Genomic DNA, 21,767 nt, shown 5'->3' with positions numbered 1-21,767 from the left:
TTTGACCCTTTCAAAATTGCTTAATGAATTGGTATTACACAGAATATCTTTTTAAACTTCTGTAGAATTTTTCCCCTTTCCCTGAAGCTTTTGAACATAAGCTTTGGATCACAGACCCTGCATTTAAATGTTGAAAATATGATTGTGTTTTGATTGCTTTTGGTGCATCTTTATGATAGAAGCCATGCATTCTAAGAAAAAGTATGCCAGCACTTGACAGATTATTGCAGATGCCTCTGTGTGAGAGAGTGAGTTAAATTAATTGAAATCTATCTTATGGAACAACAACAACACAAATTCCACGATTTCCTATAGCAAGGATGCTTCTTCCTCAGCCAGAAGTGGGTTTGCAGGAAATAAACCCTATTATTTTGAGAATCTAATTACTGTTGTTTCAGCATAGTCTAAGCCCAGAACTTCTTTTCAATATTGGAAGGGTCTTGAAAGATGAGGCTATCTTCATTAATCCCTAACATGTACACGATAGTTCTCTAATGTATTTGTCGCAAATTCAGTGGCCCAACAGACGCAGAACACAGCTGCAGGGGCTTCTGAATGATTTCAAAGATATTCTCTAGGCTCCCTTCTCCTAAGAGCCAGCTCAGCTAGCTTGGGGACATGAATGCATTTCAAATAGCATTTGTAATGATGCCACTGTCCTGTTCTACTGTACAAAATTGGCCAGTGAAAGCTAATAACAGTTGAGATCTTCACGTGGAGACAAGTGCAATGGTAGGCTTTGCATCACACGTTGGTCACACTTTCCTCATGATGAGGAAGTGAAATTCACTGAACACCTAATTTTAGTAAAAAGAAAAAAATAAACATCTCTTTTGTATTGTTGGTATTTAGTAGCTTCACTATTGGGACAGACTACTGATTGGCCTTTCTCTGATTACTGTTATTTGACAGTCACATTTCGGGAGTGGGCTTAAAGCATCCCAGGCAGTCCTTAAACAGCATGAGAACCTGGCTATAAGCATGCAAATTTCATGAATACACCGACTGTGTTCTTTACTCCTCGCCAGTCCAGGGAAGGGCTGACTCATAGAAATATAATGCAAATCATTTGTTTTGTTTGAAATTTGTCTATTAGGGTACATTAAAAAAATAGTAAAAAGAAAACTGCTAAAGTTACATCTTCATGTGTTTTATCCCTTGGAAAATACCAAACTGTATGTCTTCAATGTGCAATCAAAGCAAAAATATTATTGATATATTTATTCTAAATGTGTGAAATTAGGTATGTGTTGCAATGCATGCAGAGATAGAGTGGTGACATGTTTAATATTCCATAGCCACACATTGTTAAAGGTTACATACATGCTGTACATTATACAGCATGGAACTGGAAATTGAATGCTGTTAGATGTATAAGCTCTACTCCCTCCGTGTTTATCAAATAAATAAGTGAATTATAACAGTTGACAGGTTCAACCAATCTAGACTAATTTTCAGTGCTAAAAATTATTTTAGATTAAGTCTAAACTCCTCACTATAAAATTTCCATGTTAGGTAACAGAAAACTGTGGTTTTGTTTTTGTCAATTTCCTTTCAACTTTGGATATTCCATTTTGAATAAGGTTGCAGCTCCTGAGTAGTTACATGGATAATAAAAGGCAATATGGTCTGAGTATATTACAAGATTCATTCATTGGTACTTTCTCTTTCGTTTTCTTCCATGGTGTGCAATGAAACTCATATGCTCATATTTTTATGTCTGTGAAATCTTTATTTTTATTCATTAGAAAGAAGCCAATTAATTTGCATTCACTAATCTCCCATTTCTCACATTGTAATACCATTCTCTTTATATCTGAAGGGAAAATTGTTAATACTTCCTTTAAGCCTATAAACTTAATTTCCATTTAGGGAACTGGTAGTTTGAATGAAGATAACAATATCTTCCAAGTTTTATTCCTATTGTTTGGCTTTTTTTTTATAGGCTTGTCTTTATCATTTCCATTTATGGCATTCATATAAAATATGTAGCCTAGTATTTTCTTAGTTTTCATTTTTTTTGTTTCTCTCATTTATATGTTTAATGGTAGAAAAATCTATAAAATGTTGCAAATTGAGACATGCTCAAATTATTCCCCTAAAGCCAATAATGTTTAATTATTTCAAATTGTTTATTTTATAAGACTTTTTCAAACAGAATATTTCAGTTTTTAGATTTTCCTACAAATATTAAATAAAAATGTTGAAATAATTTAATTGACTCTGAAATGGCTCTAGATTAAATGCCGTCAATAAACCAGAAAGTACATTTCTGTGAGAGAAAAGGCTACAGAATAATCATCAATGGATGACATTGACCTATTTATGCACTGTTTTGTTTATGCCTGATGCATTTATGAAGAGAAGTGTAGAAAAATGTTCAGAAAACTCAAGTCATCACTGACTGAAATGGTTCTTATTGGATTTATTTCTCTTTAATATTCTAAACCATTTATGCTTTTTATGATATGAGAAAAGAGTATTTAAAAATAATTTTGAAAATGCAGTGATTAGATCACATTGTGGTCACATAACCTCCCAAGGAGGAAATAGAACAGAAATTTGTTTCAGAAAACTGAAATTTAAATTTATTATCACTTATTTATATTGTGTTTAGTATCAGTTCCAGCTGATAACTCCTTTTTTGTTTTTGTTTTCTCTTTGTCCCTCCCTCCCTCCCTCCTTCCCTCCCTCCCTCCCATTGCTTTCTGACTCAGATTATTCTTACAATAGCCCATGTTAGCCCACAGTCAAGCTCCAGATTCTCCTGCCTAGGCCTTCCCAGTCCTGGGATGATAGACTTGCCAGGCTTTATCTGACATATCTTAGTGTTGATAGAAACCTAGTGAATAACAACATCCAATGACTGTACTGTCTCAGAGCAAGTGCCTTTGTTACTGAATACTTGATTAGTACCATACAATGTTCAAACGCCCTTTAAAATATATTTTTGTTGAAATGTATTACTATGCCATGCAATAAAATACAGGGTGATTTTTTGACAGTGCAGAAACCAGTATACTTTTATATAATCATATTTTCATTAATATAAACAAGCAATAATTATAGTTAATGTTAATGGTATAGCTGCTGTCATGTCACAGTAAACCTGTTATTTAGACGCTGTTATCATTCTTTATCTTACCCAGAGCTTTATACCTGATCCAGAGGCACACATCTGTTATGTGTATTTGTCAGTTTTTCAGCCTGAAGAGTTGAACTGTGAGCTGGAGCTCAGGTCATCACAGTGAGCTGTGTACACTGTGTACACTGATCAGCTGAACTGTGGGCTGAGCTCAGGTCATCACAGTGAGCTGTGTACACTGATCATCTGAACTGTGGGCTGAGCTCAGGTCATCACAGTGAGCTGTGTACACTGTGTACACTGATCAGCTGAACTGTGGGCTGAGCTCAGGTCATCACAGTGAGCTGTGTACACTGTGTACACTGATCATCTGAACTGTGGGCTGAGCTCAGGTCATCACAGTGAGCTGTGTACACTGTTGACACTGATCATCTGAACTGTGGGCTGAGCTCAGGTCATAACAGTGAGCTGTGTACACTGATCATCTGAACTGTGGGCTGAGCTCAGGTCATCACAGTGAGCTGTGTACACTGTGTACACTGATCAGCTGAACTGTGGGCTGAGCTCAGGTCATCACAGTGAGCTGTGTACACTGTTGACACTGATCATCTGAACTGTGGGCTGAGCTCAGGTCATAACAGTGAGCTGTGTACACTGATCATCTGAACTGTGGGCTGAGTTCAGGTCATCACAGTGAGCTGTGTATACTGTGTACACTGATCAGCTGAACTGTGGGCTGAGCTCAGGTCATCACAGTGAGCTGTATACACTGTTTACACTGATCAGCTGAACTGTGGGCTGAGCTCAGGTCATCACAGTGAGCTGTGTACACTGTGTACACTGATCAGGGCCAGTTTCATCTCACATTCTAGAAGATGACTTTTCACTTTTTAATTAACACCATTCAATCACAAAACAGTAGCATTTCTCTATTTCCTAAAATCCATTTGTCTAGTTATAGTATTTTTGATGACATATTTTTTTCCCTTAGAGATAGAGTCCTGCTAGAAAGCTCAGGATAGACTCCACTCACCTCCTCCTCCTCCATAATTTTACATATTACAGGTGTTCACCACCATCCCTGGGGATTCTAAACTCATGTTTAGAATAAACTGTTAATCTAGCTGAAACAATGTATGACCCAACTGCAGCTCCCCAGTGAGGGTAAGGGATTTGACCACGTCTTCAGAGCTAGTGAGTAGGAAGGGAAACATTCCTATAAGACTCTACCTACTAAATTTATGATTTGTAGTAATTTTAACTATCAAGTTTTTTTTTTTTAAAGCAGAAGGGTTTGACATAGTTCCTTGCTATGTAGCTGAGGCTGGCCTCAATTCATGATCATCCTGCCACAGCCTCCAGCATGCTGGGATTATAGGCATGGAGCACTGTGTCTGGTTCACAGTAATTTTCCATGCTTCCCAATATTGACCCTTCTTGAAAGTATTCTTGTGATTTTATTTTGTAATAAAGTTGTTAAATTGTGGCTCTTAATAGCATTAAGAAACTAATATTCAGGGGAGATTAAAGGATCAGAATGGTGCAAGTGAGTAAACAGGCGTGCTTATAAGGACACCTAATTATTGCAAGATAGGATATAATTAAGTGCTAAAGTTATGTGGTACAAAGACTTAAAGGCTACAGAGTGCCTAAGGAGGAAATCAAAGGACCATATTGTTAGCTGGACAGGGATGGCCAACTTGAATTTTGAAAAATCAAACAAAATTAAAACAAGGCAAATTCATACAAGGTTTATAATTCTGTCAAGCCTTTGCAGTTTGTCTTTTAAAGGCACATAGCATTTATTAGGCATTTCCATCCTTATGGAGTCCTTATTCTTATATTCCAAATGTACTGATGGACTGACATTTGCATGGTAGGTTAGTAAGGAAGGCGGGAATGGTGGTTAATCCTTCTTTGTGTTTGTTGTTTACTACTCAGTTTTATGTGATGAGTATTTTGGTTCCATATTACAGAGAAGACTGAGGCTCGGTGTGTCCCTGGGACCTGACACTTAGCTGTAATTCTCAATAAGAGACACAGTGGGAAGCCATCTGGAAGTTTACCTTCTCTGTTCTCCACTGCAGTTGAAGAGTGATCTTTCTGAAAGATCAGTGTATTAGCACCCCAAATTTTACTCTAGCTTGCTACAGCTGTTTAAGGAGGATCCAAGGCTTTGCAGAGCTGTCAGAAAGACTGTAGTAACTAATCTGAAAGTACAGTTTGACCCTGTGAAGAGTGTTAAGAAAGACGGCACCCAGTGGGCAGTGACTAGACTTAAGATAAACTCTACTAAAGGGGCCAATCCCAGCTCTTTAGGGTATTATCTCCTTACCTCGTACCTCACAATGCTGAACAAGGATGACCACATTCCACTTAAAATGGACATAAACCTTGCATGTGCAAGATGAGTAGGTTGATGAAAACTGGAGAATTGGGGCTATTGAGTTCCTTTATTGTTGCACCATTTTCTTTAAGCCTCTTTCATTTAACACCCATACCACTCCCTTTGCGGATTTAAAATGTCAACTGTGGAGACTATTAGACAAGAGAGATTGGAAAAGAGGGAGTAGAGAGGGGATGAGAGAGGCAATGAGGTGGTAAATATGATTATATACATCAAGTGCATGAGTAACATAAAATTATCTCAATGAAACACATCGTATTGCACAATAACACTCAGTTATATGAAAAGAGAAATCACCATTGACTTCATTGCTAGGCAAGTTCTATTTATAGAGGAGGAAGAAAAGACCTAATGATTCATGCAGGCCTTAGTGTGGACAAGCTAGGCTTTTTTTTCCAGAGAAAATCATTCGTTAGATGAGTGTCAAATGTCTGATGATACAAATTCAGATCCAGAGCATTTCAGTGATGGCATTGACAGAACTGTTGACCGCTGCCATGCGTAGAAGGATGAATATGTGCCAGGCACTGGACTCAGTGCCATGATGGTGTTTGAACATGTAATCTTCATGACAGTTTCTATGAGCGAGACGTCTTGGTGCTTCTGGTTTGGGTGGATGAGAGCTTGGACTGTTTTCCCAGGACAACTTTGATTTGTTCACTGTTATCTTCTCATGACAGAGTCCACCACCTGCTAGTGACAATGGTACTAACTAACAAATATCTGAATTGGGAAGTAAAATAATGCACAAATTGTATTGAATGTGTGAAATGTTGAGTTCTAAGATGAAATAATTCACTCGTCCACATGAAGAACAAATCCAAGTCTATATTGTGTTAGAAATAATACATTTCAGCTATTCTCCGGTGAGACTGTACATCTCAGTGTTTGCATTGTGAACAGCCTCATCATGAAAAGTACCATTGTACCATGGTGATAATTTTATACAACACAATGAATAAGGAATGTGATGTTTGGTGTTTGTAAAGCTGAAGCAAGCTAGGGTCATGTGGAAAGAGGAAACCTCAATTGAGAAGCTACGTCCATCAGAGTGGCTTGTAGGCAAGTCTATGGTGCATTTTCTTGATTAATGATTGATATGGGAGGGCCCAGCCCACTATGGGTGCTGCCATAGCCTGGGTAGGTGTTCCTGAGAAGCATAAAAAAGCAAATTGAACAAGTCATGGGGAGTAAACCCGTAAGAAGCGTTCCTTCCTGGCCTCTGAATCAATACCTGCCTCCAGGTTCCTGCCTTGAGTTTCTGTCCTGATGTCCCCCAATAACTCACCCCCCATAAATATAGATGATAGGATGTGTAAGCCAAAGGCATCATTTCCTCCTCCAGTTGTCTTTGCTCATGTTGTGTGTCACAGCAGAAAACAAACAAGCCCAGTGAGCCTAATCAAAGCAACTAAACTATTTCTTAGATTTTCTTCATTTTAAAAGTTCCTCTATTAAGAAACAGTCTAAGAGTTAACTTAATTCATCCAGTGTCTAGTTTCAACTTCTCCACATGTCAGAAGATATATGCCATTTGCTTGCCTGATTCATTTGTGCACTGGTTTGAATCTTACCTACTTTCTCTTTTTTATTTTAACAGTTGCATCTGCTCTTCCCTGTGAAAGCCCTCTGGACCTTGCTCTACTTCTTGGCTTTGCTGGTGAGCACTCCTAGAAAAGCAGCTGGATTGTACATCAGACATCCACCCACTTGGTGAGTGAGATCACAGCTACAGTTTTGTTTTCGTCTGCCTTGGGTTGTGCTTCCATTGTTGACCAAAATGTTTTCATACTGGGCTCAGGAGAGAGGTTAGCCAAATCTGCAGAAGAAACCATTTTTTGTTTGTTTGTTTTGTTGTTGTGGGTTTGTTGGTTTTTACATTTATTTTCTTCTTTGCCCTCTGGACAAAGTAATTTGTTCTGATATTTTTCTCTCCCTCAAACCTGACATTAGCATTTTTTTCTCCCACTCATTTAAAGGACTTTATAATCCTTCAGCCTGCAATGCCTAATTTCTACCTGGATAGATTGTCTATGGCCAGCTCCTGCTCCACAGTCTACCATGTATTTTGTCCAGCATATATTGCCTTGACATGTAAACATGGGAATGCAGGGGAATGGTTGTGACTAGCTGAACAACGTAACTTCATTTTGTCGAGCGGAATGACTTTTGGATGAAAAAGCTTGGCTCCCTTGATTGGTTTAATGTGAATCTACACAGGCTTTATACAGCAAGCCAAAAGGAATTTACTGCGTTTCCTTAGGTACCTAATTAAATCCTCTGTTCTTTTATTGCCCTGAACTGTCATTCTCAATATGTTGCTCTATATCATCCTGCTCCACGTATCAAGTGTTCCCTAGGTTATTTCTATGCATTCTTATAACAATTTTCTCCCATTTTAGTGTTTTGTTTTCTATTTATTCATTTTATTTATTGTTTGGGGGACTAACTCCGGGATCTGGAATGTAGTAGGAAAATATTCTCCCAGTGAGCTCTCCCTCTCTTTTTTGTAGATCTTGATTTTATCTTTTTATATGTCCAAGCCTTCCAGGATGACTGATTTGGTGCTAGAACATTTATATGGTTCCATAGAGAAGTTTTAACATATTATGCAGTTCTTCTTTGGAGAAAGGTAGTCTGACTTAGCTAAACTTGGTTCCTGCCTAATTTTAATTGTGTGATTACAGGCAGTTTTTTTTTTTTTCTGGTGAAAGTTAGGTAAGAGCTGATTTTTTTTTAAGATAGCTATTAGAAAAATGAATAGAAAAGTCTTTTTTTCTAAATTAAATCCTTTCTTCTTTTTTTGTTAGCAGAAGTTTTCCTGTGGCAATGAGATAGCAAGTAAAGGTCTCTTAAGTGGCCAGAGGAATAGGGATGGGCTTAGGCACAGAGCTGGTCACATGAACACACTCAACAAACATGTGTTCCTAAAATACTACTACTTAATATACGTAATTGGAGTCATTTATAAAGCACATATGAAGATTACCGGATGCTGGGTAGAGCTCTCTACAGAAGCTGCAGTTAAATTAGATGATGCAACGTGGGCTTGAAAGAGTCCTTTCACATCTAGTTAGAGAGAAAGGAATGTTCAATGTGGCCAGAAAATCTAGCAAAGAAGCTGACGGCCATGCATTTTGTTAACGGCTTTGTCAATCTACCTTTCTACCAGGGCTGAATTAGAACATCCTCTTGTCTCCTTGTGTTTTTCCTGGGTGTACAACCTGTGCAAGAAGTTTCCAGTAAAGCAGTTAACAGCTCTGTCTGGATCTTATTGTGTGTTCATTCTGAGAAAGATTCCCAGCTGAACAAACAACACTCTGCATAAATTAACATTCTCTGCAGCACACTTGTTTCTCGTGTTTTGGAGGTGAGATTCAAATCGGCTCTTGCAGCCTGAACTGGTCAGAGGGCCTCTCTGACTTCTCCATGGTTCTATCAAGGCTCTCGTGCCCTCTTTTCCTCTGAGCATCCTTCCCAATGTCTCTCTGTGGAAGCATCTTGTGTCTATTTTGCTTTAGTTCTTAAAGATTATAATCAAGTGCTTAGGAAACCCATTAGACATGTTGAGTTGTCAATTTTGGAAGAAATAAGAGTGCGTATGGTGAAACAGACCTAAGACTCTGGCATATTCTATACCCACCCATCTGTCCTCCCTCAGTAAGTAACAGACCACAGAGCTCCAGAGTTAGAGAAAGGAGGTTTTGTGGGTTAGGACCTGGAAGAATGGGGAATGGGGCATTTCCACTCATTCTAGAACCTGGTCGCAGCTGGCAGTCATCTGCTGCTGTTCTCTCTGTTGCCCTCATCTGAATCTTGTCAGGCCATCCAGTCACCTGACTTGCTTTTCCAGAAAAAGGTGCATTGTGGTTCTGTGATATATGTAGGCTAAGGGAGGAGACAGCGCTTAGTGAAGACAATGAGTAATAGCCTGGAGATCTGGGAAGAAACAGAAAAGGTTACAAAGTTTGAGACATTCCCTGGGTATTAAAGGCAAACTTCAGAATTTCTAGCCAAGGATATCGAAGCCCGGAACTCATTGCTGACGTCTATAGATGTTTGTCAGTGAGCTGCCTAGCACAGGGGTTTGCCAATTGCTTACAGTTTCTTAGCGTTTTTATGGTGTCTTATTATCATTTAATTAGAGCAGCATTTTAATCTTGTATGGCCGAAGCTGAAACTGTTTTAGATTTTGGCTGTCTGGCAAGCCAGTGAGTGGGGCAGGCCTTGACTTACAGAAAATTATTATCCGCTTACAGAAAAACGTTCTCCGTGCAATCTGATGTGAGTTTTTGAATGAAAATGAACCTGTTTTCAAGATGCCTACCTGCTTTGAAAAGAGCTCTGGAAGGCTCTGCCCTCTGCTGCTCATCTACAGTGTCACTTTCAGCCCTAACAGGATGAGTGAGCGTGGCCCTTTCAGACAGGAAGAGGCTTTGTACACGCCTCTCTTCCCGCCCCCCCCCCCCCTCAGGCTTCCGGTTTTCCCTGTGGCTTATGCCTGAAGTTGTGAGTACTCCTCTTTCGGCTGTTAACAGTCAGTGTCCGAAGCTAGATAGCTTTTCTAGCCAGGGATCTATCTTAAACCTTTCTATGCCGGCACTTTTAACTAGGAGAGCTGTATAAAATGTTTCTGACTATAGTTTGGCATCATATAAAATACTAGATTTCAGTGTAGAGCCTGACCGTGTAGATCCCAATTCTGAGGCCATCAGATGGGCTTCTGTAATGTAATGTAAGAAGTGATTTAATAAGAAGAAGATAATTTGGAGCTGACTTTTTTACTAAGTAGAATATAATGGGGAAGAAAACCAAAAACCAGAAGAAAACAAAAAAGCCCCCTACTTTTAAGGACTGCTTCCATCAAAGCTAACAGTACAACCTCTTTTCCCCCCTAATTGCTTATGTTATTTAAATGTAACTCTGCTTTAAAAAGTATACAGCATATATTTTGGGCAAGTGTCCTGCAGTGGGTATTGTATAGATTTTGCTCCCTGTCTGTAGATTGCAAGCTGACATTCTCAATTCCCCCACTCTTCTGAAAGGTGTACAACATGCACTAGGTGTTGACTATATAAGTGGTGATGTCTCTTTTTAAGAAATGAAATTAACACATTTTTTTCTCTCACATGAAATTCCTTTCAGTAAAGAAGAGCTGGAATTATTAGCACCATGTAGAAAGCACTGCACGGAGCTCCCTTCCCATCTCCCTCTCTGCCAGCAGAGAAACAAACACCCTTTACCACTCCACATTCCTACTCCCCAGCTAACCTTTAAGATCAGCACATTTGGAGAGGTTTTTTTTTTTTTTTTTTTTTTTCCACACACTACATGCCTGAGTTGCCTTTGAACATTGTGAGATTTACGGCAGGTTTCCTTTAAATATTTCACACCCTCTCACATCAAGTCAGGCAATATTATGTATTTCATGAAGTATTTTCATGGAAATTAAAGAAATAAAATAAAAGTCACAAAATCAGAATTAATATATAATGTCTATGATGGTTTAAAACAGCAAGTATTAAGGAAAAAGGAGAAAGGAATTCTAGATAAACACCATTTACATACTCTGTCATTATTCTGTTTAGTACAAGTCAGCATGTTTTACTCATCAAAGTCTTTTCAAATCCTGAAAACCGAGGTCCCATTAGATTAAAAAAAAAAATCTAAGTTTGCTAAGCTAGGAATGAGGGAGAGTAAAAAGAAACAAACATTTTTATTCTTAAATCTGTTTCTCTAGATCATTAACCACTATTTGGCTATTTTTGCTTTTGATAAGTACAAAATGAGCTCATTCCAAGGAAAGGCATATTATAAAGCATGTGACCTGATAAGCTATGCCACAGTAAATTAATCATATATGATTTTAAATGATGAACTGTTTAGTTTCTATTCCAATGGCCACTTACATTGAGGTGGGAGTGTCCAGGTCTTCTGTTTGCCTCTTTTCGGTGGGACACAGTTCAGAGTTCACAAGCTTTTGAATTTGGAAACTAGTAGCCACTATGCAAAACTTTAAAGAGTTTCTTTGAGTAGCTCAAGTAACTGCTAAGAAACAGCTTTAAAAATCAGAGTTCACATTTATTTTTGTTTCATTAAACCTTGATAAATCATGGTGGATAAAACAGTATAGAATTTTGGTAACCAAAGAATTTAATACAGTACTGCAAAAATATAAAGAAAATGAATTCTATATGACAAGTCAAATTTTCTGGAAACGTTAGAAATGGAAATGGAGGACTAAAGTGTCAATTTAATAGAAATTAAATAGAATTATGCATAATAGACATTATTCATAATATTCAAAATATTATGCTTAAAAGTCTTTGGTTATTTGATTGTATGTGAGCGTGTATGTTATATGTGTATTGATGTTCATGGCTGCATACTCTACCAAACTCTAGAGAAAAGGCCACAAAGGAGGCATGTTAATAAAAAATAGAAAAGACATTGCAAAGTCTCAGCCATACAGAGGGAGTTATCAAATGCGCTGAATTCTTGTTTCTGGCAGACATTGTTCCATATCATCTCCATAAACAAGATATGAACAAACCCTGACCCATTGCTTCAAGGGGTAAATGAAGAATTAGGGAACATAAAAACTGCTGGTGACATTTTCATCAGCCAGTATGCGGATCCACACTTGTTTAAGAATAACAAACCACAATGATGACCACTCGTGGATGCAGCACAGTAGCTCATGTTTGAAAAAAGCTTATCCAGCACATGTACATTCCCTGCAATATGAAAGACAAGCTTCTGGACTGAGAAACCCTGGAGACCCAAGCAGCATTTTCTCAGTGACCATTTCTAAAACTAAAGCCAACAAGAAAAAGCATACACACCCTAAATTGCAAAAACAAAAATGTAGCTCTCAACAGATCATGGAAAGGATACTTGTTTATAGTATGCAAAGTTAAATAAGGCAGAGAGGGAGTCTCCTGGGTGCAAATCGTCTGAGGTCATACACAGTGGGTAAGTGGATTTTTTGGTGCTCTGTGCCATGAGTCTTGATTTACGGATTGCAAACTTTAAAAAAAAAAAAAAGAAACATACGTTTTTATTAATGCTTGGAAATTTTCAAACAATGCATTTTCATCATAGTCTCTCCACACACATCCCCTAACTCCTCCCTGATCTACAGCTACCTCTTCCTTCCACTCAGTTTTAAAAAATGAATCCAGAGTCAACTTTAGGCTGCCCATGTACTCCTGGGTGTGGGGCCATTCACTAAAGCATGGTGAACCATTCAGTGGCCACACCCTTAAAATAAGCCAACTCTTCCTCTCCCAGTAGATATGAATTTTTTGCAATAGGTCCTTAGCTAAAGGTGGGACTTCCTGACCACCTTTACCCTCCATGCTGGATTTTGTCTGATTGAGCTTCTGTAGGTCTTGCAGGTGCTGTCATAGCTGCTATGAGCTCATATATGCAATAGCTCTGTTGTATCCAAAAAACATATTTGAAAATAAGTCATCTACCACCTCTGGCTCTTGGAATTTTTCTATCACCTCTTCCACAATGATTCCTGAGGAGGGAGTGTGATACTGAAGTCCTATTTCAAGCTGAGAATCTCTGTGTCGATCACTGTTTGCTGAAAAACAACAACAACAACAACAAACAAACAAACCTTTTCTGATGAGGGTTGTGAGATGTAATAACCTTTAAGTCATAGTCATTAAAAGTTGGTTTAATACTTTGTCCACAAAAGCTATGAGAATAGCCAACATTTTCTAAATGGATTTAGAATGCTCTCCACAAGATGTGTCCTAAGCCTGGCACTGTCACAGGGACCAAGAACCAGTGGCTAGATAGATCATAGGCTCTAAGGGAGGACCTACTATGTTTTGTGAAACATTTGTTTGTTGGTGTGTGCGTTTGTGTCTAGTTACTTGCATGCCAAGACACACATGGGGATGTCAGAGAACAACATGCAGAAATCAGTTCTTTCTTTGTACCACATGGATTTCAGGGGTCGAACTAAAGTCATCAGGCTTCTTGTCAGGAACTCTGACCCATTTAACTGTCTATCTAGCCCACACATACATTTTAATGAGAGACTGGAGTAACACATCCAGAACTCACAAATGAGAATGAATGACTTTTTGTCTCTGGCTCATTCTGACATGACAACATTCTTTAGGAAGTTTATTTGCAAGGTTTATCATTGACTTTCATGATAGACAAAGCTCTAATTAAAATATGAATATTTAAAGTATAGCATATAAATTGAAAAGAAAATATTATAGATATGAAGAGGAAACAGATTTTTTTTAATGTTTGGGTCTGGTGAAAACTCTCACATAAGCCTTCATCTAAAAGTATTTTTAATTAGTGTATTATCTATAATACTCTAAATACAGCCCTGTACCTTTCAGACTTTTGTCCTAAAGTCCTTGCTAACAATGCAGTGAACACAGTTACATGGGTACTAAATACACCTTCTCAGTGATCCAGCGTAATCTAAAGTTAAAACCTGAAGTATATACATTCTCATGTCTTTCTGGTTATTTTCCAACAATTCAGCATCTTTAATTTTGAAGTGAGTTTCATATGCTGGAAGGAAAATAGTTAGAATAAATGACTGGAGTTCTGCTATTTTCTTTTGATAAGGAAGATGATTTTTAAAAATCCATAAAACATAATCTAGCATCCATGGCTTGCTATGTCAGTTGTAAGATAGGTAATGTTTAGATGATATATAGCTAGATAATAGGTAGTTAGGTGATAACTGATTACATAGATTGATGAACAGTAGATAGATTATAGACTAATAATGGATGATGGTGGTTTGAGAGAGTGTTACTAGATAGATGGTTTCTTGGTAGACAATCTTCAGTCTTGGCAAAGGTGTGATTCTAGGGATTAACAACCACTATTTATGTTAACAAAATGTGCTAAGAATCTTTAAAAACTTTTAACTTTTGGGCTAGAGATATAACTCAGTGGTTAAGACCACTGCCTGCTCTTGCAGAGGATCTGAGTTCAATTCCTAGCACCCACACAGTTATTCACAAGCATCTGTAACTCTAGTTTCAGAGGATCCAAAGTCATCTTCTGGTCTCTATGAGCACCAGAAACACACATGGTACACAGAAATACATGTAGACAAAACACCCTCACACATTAAAAAAAATTACAAAAGCTTATAATCTTTGAATTATATGTTTACCATTTATATGAGGACAGTTAGCATTGTGCATAGAGTGTGTGTGTGTGTATGTGTGTATATACATACATATGTATATGTGTAAGTTTTTCCCCTCAAAATAATTTAATTGAAAATATTCTAGTATCTCCTGTTATGGATTTCATCATGTAATGACATGTGAAATATTATATACTCCTAAACAATAAATAGTAAAAAGATTGTATGTAAGTCTATGGAAATGAAATTACCTATTCTATTTAATTGCACTAAGGACATACTAGAATTTGTTAATAGTGTTGAATTCTAAAAACAGAAGTAAGAATTCATTTTTAACTTCTCAAGTATTTTTCCTGCTCATTTACTACTTTATAACATAGTTTCATGTTACTACTGTAGTGAACACACTGGATAGATATTAGAATGGAGTAGTGTTTTGGTTACTAGGGGGTGCTTCTCTTAGGCAAGCTGTCTCTATACCTACCCAAATTGTGCATCATCTCCTGTGTGTGAGGACTGACTGTCTTCCAGCTGGAGAGGGCGCAGTTCATATGCAGTGCTGTGCACAGTCAAAAGGAAGAAACCAGATGTTTTTTTCTTGAGTCAGTTTTTACCTTCCCAGGTGCTGCCAAATGACACACCATTTCCTTCTCATCTAAGAAGTCATTTAAGAAACCTTGTAATTCCAGATCCATAGAGACAGGAGGATTTTTGAGTTCAAAACTAATTTGAGATATGTAACCTGACCTTGTCTCAGAGCACCCCAAAGCATGGGGTTCATCAGAGTGGTGAAGCATTTCCTTGGCATGTGCAAAGTATCAGGTTCAACTTTTAGCAATGCTTGGAAACAATTAAACAAAAATAATGTTCCAAATATTTTTCTGTGCCTTTTAGAGATATATATTGTGTTAGATAGTGTAAGTTTCTTTTTTTAAATTCTGTCTTTCTTGCTTTCTAAAAGTTTCAATTACATTGCAAGATCAAATTTGGCCCTTTAAAAAATGAAGTAAGTGATATAAAATTCAGAGGAGAGAGTAATCATTGTCGTTATCATTGTGGGCATAATGCAAAAGGAGAGCCTCCAAGAGAATGGATAGCGCAGAATGAGCTGTAAATAACAGGTAGGGATTTGATAAGCCCACTGCAGAATAATAATGACAGCTTATTGAGGCCGATTATATGCCAACTGCTGTGTGAGACTTTCGCTGCACCACTTCCCAGCGTTCACCACAATGTTATACAGGAATTGATATTATCTCATTTTGCGGATGAGGAAAGTGAGACTCAGAAATATTAAACAGTCTCCCGAAGGTCGGACACCTAATGAATGACAGCAGAGGGATTCAAATGCCACTCCTCTCTTCTTCCTCAGACCAAGGGGCCCTCAGGCCAGGTGTCAGATGTTATTGATTTGCCTCCTCTCAGCCTCTCAACTTTTGTGTTTCTTCCATAAGATGGGGTTAATGCAACTTGCCTAGGATTACACACTTCTGTTATTAATGTCGCATTGTTAACAAGGAGCAAAATCCATATTGTCAGTGACACTGGATAACAACTATGTGATTAATACAGTCATGGAAATTTAGCCTCTACTTAAATTCCTCTGACCCGTTACTTGAAGGAAAGTATCTTGTTGCACGCATCCCATAATATATCTATGTAGCTAAGGTTTTGCTTCAAGGTGTTAGTGATTCACAGTCAACTATGTTTGGCTGAAATGTTAGGTGGATAGGCTCATAAACAGTTTGTAAGTTTTAAATTCTGTGCTGCATTGAGTAGTGTAGTGGAATCTCATAGCAACCCACTGTCCTTCCCTTAGAGCACAAATCACACCTTGGTGCAGAGTGTCTCCTCTGCATATACTACCTACCCCTTTAGTCCTGAGGTGGCCTTCTCACTTCCCCTAATTAGCCATGTGAGGGAAGAATATAAGTGGTAGGAAATAGTAGTTTCAGGATGAGCTACATTAGCCAATAGTATCTGGTCTGCACTTGGGAGGTTTAAGTTGTTTTTTATTTTTATACACACACACACACACACACACACACACACACACACACACACAATTATAACATATAATTGTGTTTCTCGGAAAACTTTGTCTCTTCATAAATGATGTAAATGACATCTTTAAAATGCATCACTGTAAATAAAAGTAAAAGGTAATGATGTCAATAATAGGAAACAGTGGCCTTTGTAAGCTAACAGTAGAAATAAAAGTGGGATGTAACACACTCTATAAAACTGATGGAGAATCTTAGCAAACTCCAGCATATAACCAGCGTGATGAAAATGGAATGTGCAAAAAGAATAAGACGAGGACAAGATCTCTAAGCTGGGTGTTTATCCTTCACCAGAATGGTGACAACATGGGCTAGTGAGGCAGCACTAGTCTGAATCTAAACCCTTGGAGGAGAGCAGTGGTTCCTGGCTTACATTTAGCTAAGTCGTGAGAACCTCCTCAAGTCCTTGAGATATAATAATTTCTCAGTGACTATTTTCTGAACGAAGCAGTCAATTTGTCCAATGAAGAAACTTCTTGATTTGCTCTACTTGTGTACAGTTCCATCTAAACATTTTCTGTGAGATTGACATAGAAAGAAACTGTGAATGAATTCTAAGTTTAAGAGATGTGTGACTTTAAGTGAGGCCAGCAGCATCAGTAGAAGTATTTTGGAGACTGGCCATTGTCAGATGAAATGTTGGTGGTACAAACTGAGGTGTTATATCGATTCAAGAGGCCCTAAGTGCACACAGATGTCATTCCTGGGAAGACTATGAGAGGCACCAGGAGAGAAATGTTAGCAGCCCTGAGTTTTCTCAAAGGAGGCAATCAGTTCTCATGTCAGGGGTCTTCACGGATCACCATCATTGCACTGAAAAATGTGTCAGTAGGGCCTTGAGGACCAGAAGGTTCTGCCCTCACATGGTCATGTAGCTAGTATACCAGGATGTGGAGCAGGGTAATGCAAGACACAGATAATTGTACACTAGACTCTTTGACTCTCTATGTGCAAGTGTGTGTAAACTTAGGAAGCCCTGAGAAAATCTCTTTAGTGCTACCCGATCTTCCACTTGACATAAGAAGCACACACTTCAACTCACCAGTTTAGATTTGTATGTAGGAGTTAGCCATTGGTAGCAAAACTATGCTTCTTGTGTGGTTTCTTATCCAGCTATAAGCAATGGTTGGTAGTAACAGCATTTTTTGAGGCATGAATGGGCAAGGAAGGTACAGGTAAAGGAAAGATGAGATTTCCCCAACATACTCCCCCATTTCTTGTACACGGGTGAGTGTTGACAAATCCTCCTGCCTATAAGAAGAAAGGAAGAACCTTTTGAAAGTACTTTTCTGAAGTATCCAGAATTTGAATTCAGAAAGTGCACACACTCTGCAGTGGAGGCTTGCTTTAGGACATCATTCTACTTCTTCATATATATAAAGCAGACTGAGAATTTTTCCCACGATGTAGATACATTTTAAAGCAAAGGTTAAAATTTAAGAACAATACCAAAAATAGTTAAAAACTTCTGAAGCTTAAGAGCTAGCAAATGGAAACCACACAATATCATAGGCCATATCTACTTGAGAGAGAGAGAGAGAGAGAGAGAGAGAGAGAGAGAGAGAGAGAGAGAGAGAGAGAGAGAGAGAGAGAATAACCATTATTCCATGCAATTCTCACATCATTCCATAGGAAAACCTGTTGTCCTTTTGGACTCCCTGAAATGTCTGTTAGCCAGCCAGTCTTACTTGATTTTCTCAGATTGATTTATTTACTGATTGATCAGAATATGATATTGAAAAGAACAATCATTTCATATTTGGCAAACATTGTATTTATTATAAAGTAGAAAGAGAGTCCAACACTTTTTACCTATCGTGTAATATCGGAATCTAGGTGGCCATTATACCTGACTCTTCCTGAGTAAGTGATAATTATTCAAACAATGTCTTGATCAAATACTACAGGAGCATATAATTATAATATATGCATCTTATTGTTTGTGGCTATTAGTCATATCACATACCATTTTTAACATAATACAATTAAATAATTTGCCCAACTAAGATACAATAGTTTTATTTTATCACCAAATTTATCTATTCCAGATTTTTAAAATTAAGTCTAAATTCCTCTTTTGTACCCTCAAAGGTGACATTAAATGATAAAGAATTTCTCCTGACCTTGCAGTGATTTCAAGGGACAATCTAAAGGCAAGATACAGCAGCATTCAAGAGAAGCTCAATGTAAATTTAAATGTGCTCCAAAATGGGGCCAGTTGTCACCATGGAGATAGTATTCTTTCCTAGACTTAGTTTAAAATGAACATGGAAGAGTTTTCTAGACAAAAATGTTGAAACAGGTGGGAGAAAAAAAACCTGATATAAGCCAGAAGGTCTGGTGCAGCTTTACTTTTGGCTTTCTGGAAGGCTGAGGCAGGAGTATCCCTAGAGCTCAATAGCCAAAGATAAGACTGGGCAGCATGGTGGTGAAATATGATCTGGGTGAAATTCCTTTGTGTTATTAGATATAAAGTCCTTTGAAGTTTATGTGTTTAGAATCATGTGTTCAGTATCATAATAAGGTAACCTGAAAAAGCACGTTTCTAGTACTGGGGGGATGGCTCAGTCTGTAAAGTACTTACCATGCATTCATGAGAACTTAAGTTCAGACCCCCAGCACCGTGGAAAAACCTAGATGGATCAGTGCACATCTTTAATTTTATAGTCACAGAGCAGGGATGCAAGGACAGGTGGCTTCCTGGAGCACTGACTGGACAGCTTGCCTGGCCAAATTAGTGAACCCCACGTTCGGTGAGAGACCCTGTATCAACAAATAAGGTGGGCAATAATTGCAGAGGATGCTTTGTCACCCTCTAGCCCCCATGTGCACATACACCTGTATACACACACAAAAAAAATTCTATTGTAATATTTATAGATACCTGGAAAGCTAGCATATTGTATCAAGTTCTCCTAGAAAAGATTGTAGCCACACTGGCATTCCTCTAGAGCTCATTGAGTATTTTGTATTTGTGGGCATTACTTCAATATACAGTCATTTGTATGCGTTATTTCATTTAGTACTTCTGTACTTACAGAATCATGTGTCCTAGTGGTTTCCATGGGTCACAGAACTAATATGTGGTGGCAGATTTAATATTCAAGCCAAAGTTTAAATTAAAAGTCCCTATCAGAAATGACTACAATCACGTGTCAAAGCAGATATCATGGGATTTTAGAACCCTGCTTAAGAGTGGCCACTCCTCGAAGGGCATTGTTTTGAGAATGACAGATAGGTAGGCTTTTGATGTGGGCTGGTATGTCCATATCCATCACTCCTTTCCTATCCAAAAATTAGCAATTCAGGCATTAACAACTAAGACTATTATGTCAGTCTTGTCCTATATTACCTATATTACTTCTCTACACTCCTGGCATTTCCCATCACCCAAGCTAGAAAAAGATACTCTTCCAATCGGGAGGGGCCTCCTCACAAACTGAGAATGTATAGCAATAAATGTATCTTATCAGAACCAACCTTGGCTACCAGGTGGTGACAGATGTCACAGCTAGCCTGTCCAGGAACAATCTTGCAATGATTCTTTAGAAAATAGTAAATGCCAGATATCATTTCAAACACCACAATCTCATGCTTATTTTCTCCCCCATGCTTTCTGTGCGACATTCATCAGCTGGGACTTCCCACCATACTTTTGGTTTTCAAAATTGGGAAGAACTGTTTATTATTTCTTAGAGAAGTCACATATTCTTAGAGGACCATGTCCTTGAGGAATGTTCCTCAGTATCTGTGAATTTTGACCCTCTGTCTCAGGACTAGACCATCCTGGTGTTACTCCTAAAAGCAAGAGTGATAGACTTTCCCTTCGTCTCCTTGGCAAAGACTTTGCAGACTAGCTAGCCAATTTCTTCATTTCCCTTGAGGAAATATGTGGGAGCCAGCTGCTAAGTGCTGGTGTTTGCACACACCTGTCTGTTTACTTTTTAAAATGTAATTGAGAATATGCCTGGAAGCAAGAGTCTATTTCTCCAGTGTACTTTATGCAGATTGAGACATGCAGAAGACAATCATAGTCTTGTATTGTGCATCTAGTGCATGCATAGTTCTCTAAGTTGGTGTTTTGAAAAGATATGACAATGAAGAGATGCCTGGAAAACAAACTTAATGGAGAGATGAAACACTAAAACATAACCCAGAGCATGAAAAGGACATAGCAATCACAACTTCATATCAAATATTATGAAGCTTTATCAGTGGTTTCCAATACTGGCTGTATTTTAATGTCATTTAATAAACCTAACCCCTCTCCCAACACACACACACACACACACACACACACACACACACACACACACACACACACCTGAGCACATGTTTGCACAGACAGTGCCTGAATTCTAACAGCAATTGTAGTTTGAACTGATGTAGGGTGTGTTCTAGGCAACCATATTTCACAAATTCGAATAGTATAACATTATGCAACCAGTCCCAGGTGCTATCTTAATGTTCACCTTCCTGGTTTTCTCTCATGGTACCTGTTCCCATGCTCATGCCCTGATGTCGGCTGTCTGATTTCTCTACGAGCATTATTGTATATTTCCTCTTGGCACTCCCTGTTCCCTCTGTCCCTTCTGTAGTGATACCCTTTAATTGGTTCTTTATATGGTCAGGCCTTTTGTACATTTTGTTTGCTCCTCACCTGCCTGGGATCCCTGTGAATAGAGCCTTTAAGCTCTGTCCAATGAGCAGTGGGGAATCCTAAGAACTGGACTCCTGTTCTGCCTAACACTCTCAGATCGGCATGAGTCAAATACAAATTAGCTTCTTTTTGTTATTGCCAAAGTAATCACTAAAACCAGTAACTTTTATTGTTTTCATGTTTTTATATTTTATTTTCTGCCAATAAAATTTAGTCAGTGGCCATCTCTGGCTTCAGTAGCATTTATATTTCTGGTGCATGGAATGGTACCTTACATACAATAAGTACCTATATATCTGCTCTGTAAGTGTTCAGTATACAGATCACAAAGCTAAGATTGTGTGCTATGAGGAAATAATGTAAATCTTTTGGAATTTGTCAAGAAATTTCAGTAACTAACATGC

General features: G+C 38.1%; 1 protein-coding gene across 6 annotated transcripts in view; it reads left to right on the top strand.

The window, feature by feature from the left end:
- Positions 1 to 21,767, top strand: part of Tenm2 (teneurin transmembrane protein 2) — a 1,247,217-nt gene that overhangs the window by 83,443 nt on the left and 1,142,007 nt on the right. For all 6 annotated transcript variants that reach the window (XM_016005141.3, XM_076578168.1, XM_006971630.4 and 3 more), the window contains exon 2: positions 7,093 to 7,205. The gene's annotated coding sequence lies outside the window, so the exon portion shown is untranslated. The remainder of the gene's footprint in view (positions 1 to 7,092; positions 7,206 to 21,767) is intronic.

This window comes from Peromyscus maniculatus, chromosome 8, assembly GCF_049852395.1.
Source record: "Peromyscus maniculatus bairdii isolate BWxNUB_F1_BW_parent chromosome 8, HU_Pman_BW_mat_3.1, whole genome shotgun sequence".
Taxonomy (NCBI): Eukaryota; Metazoa; Chordata; class Mammalia; order Rodentia; family Cricetidae; genus Peromyscus; species Peromyscus maniculatus.
Note: the sequence above shows the minus strand (reverse complement) of the source record. Positions and strands in the feature narration are given on the sequence as shown.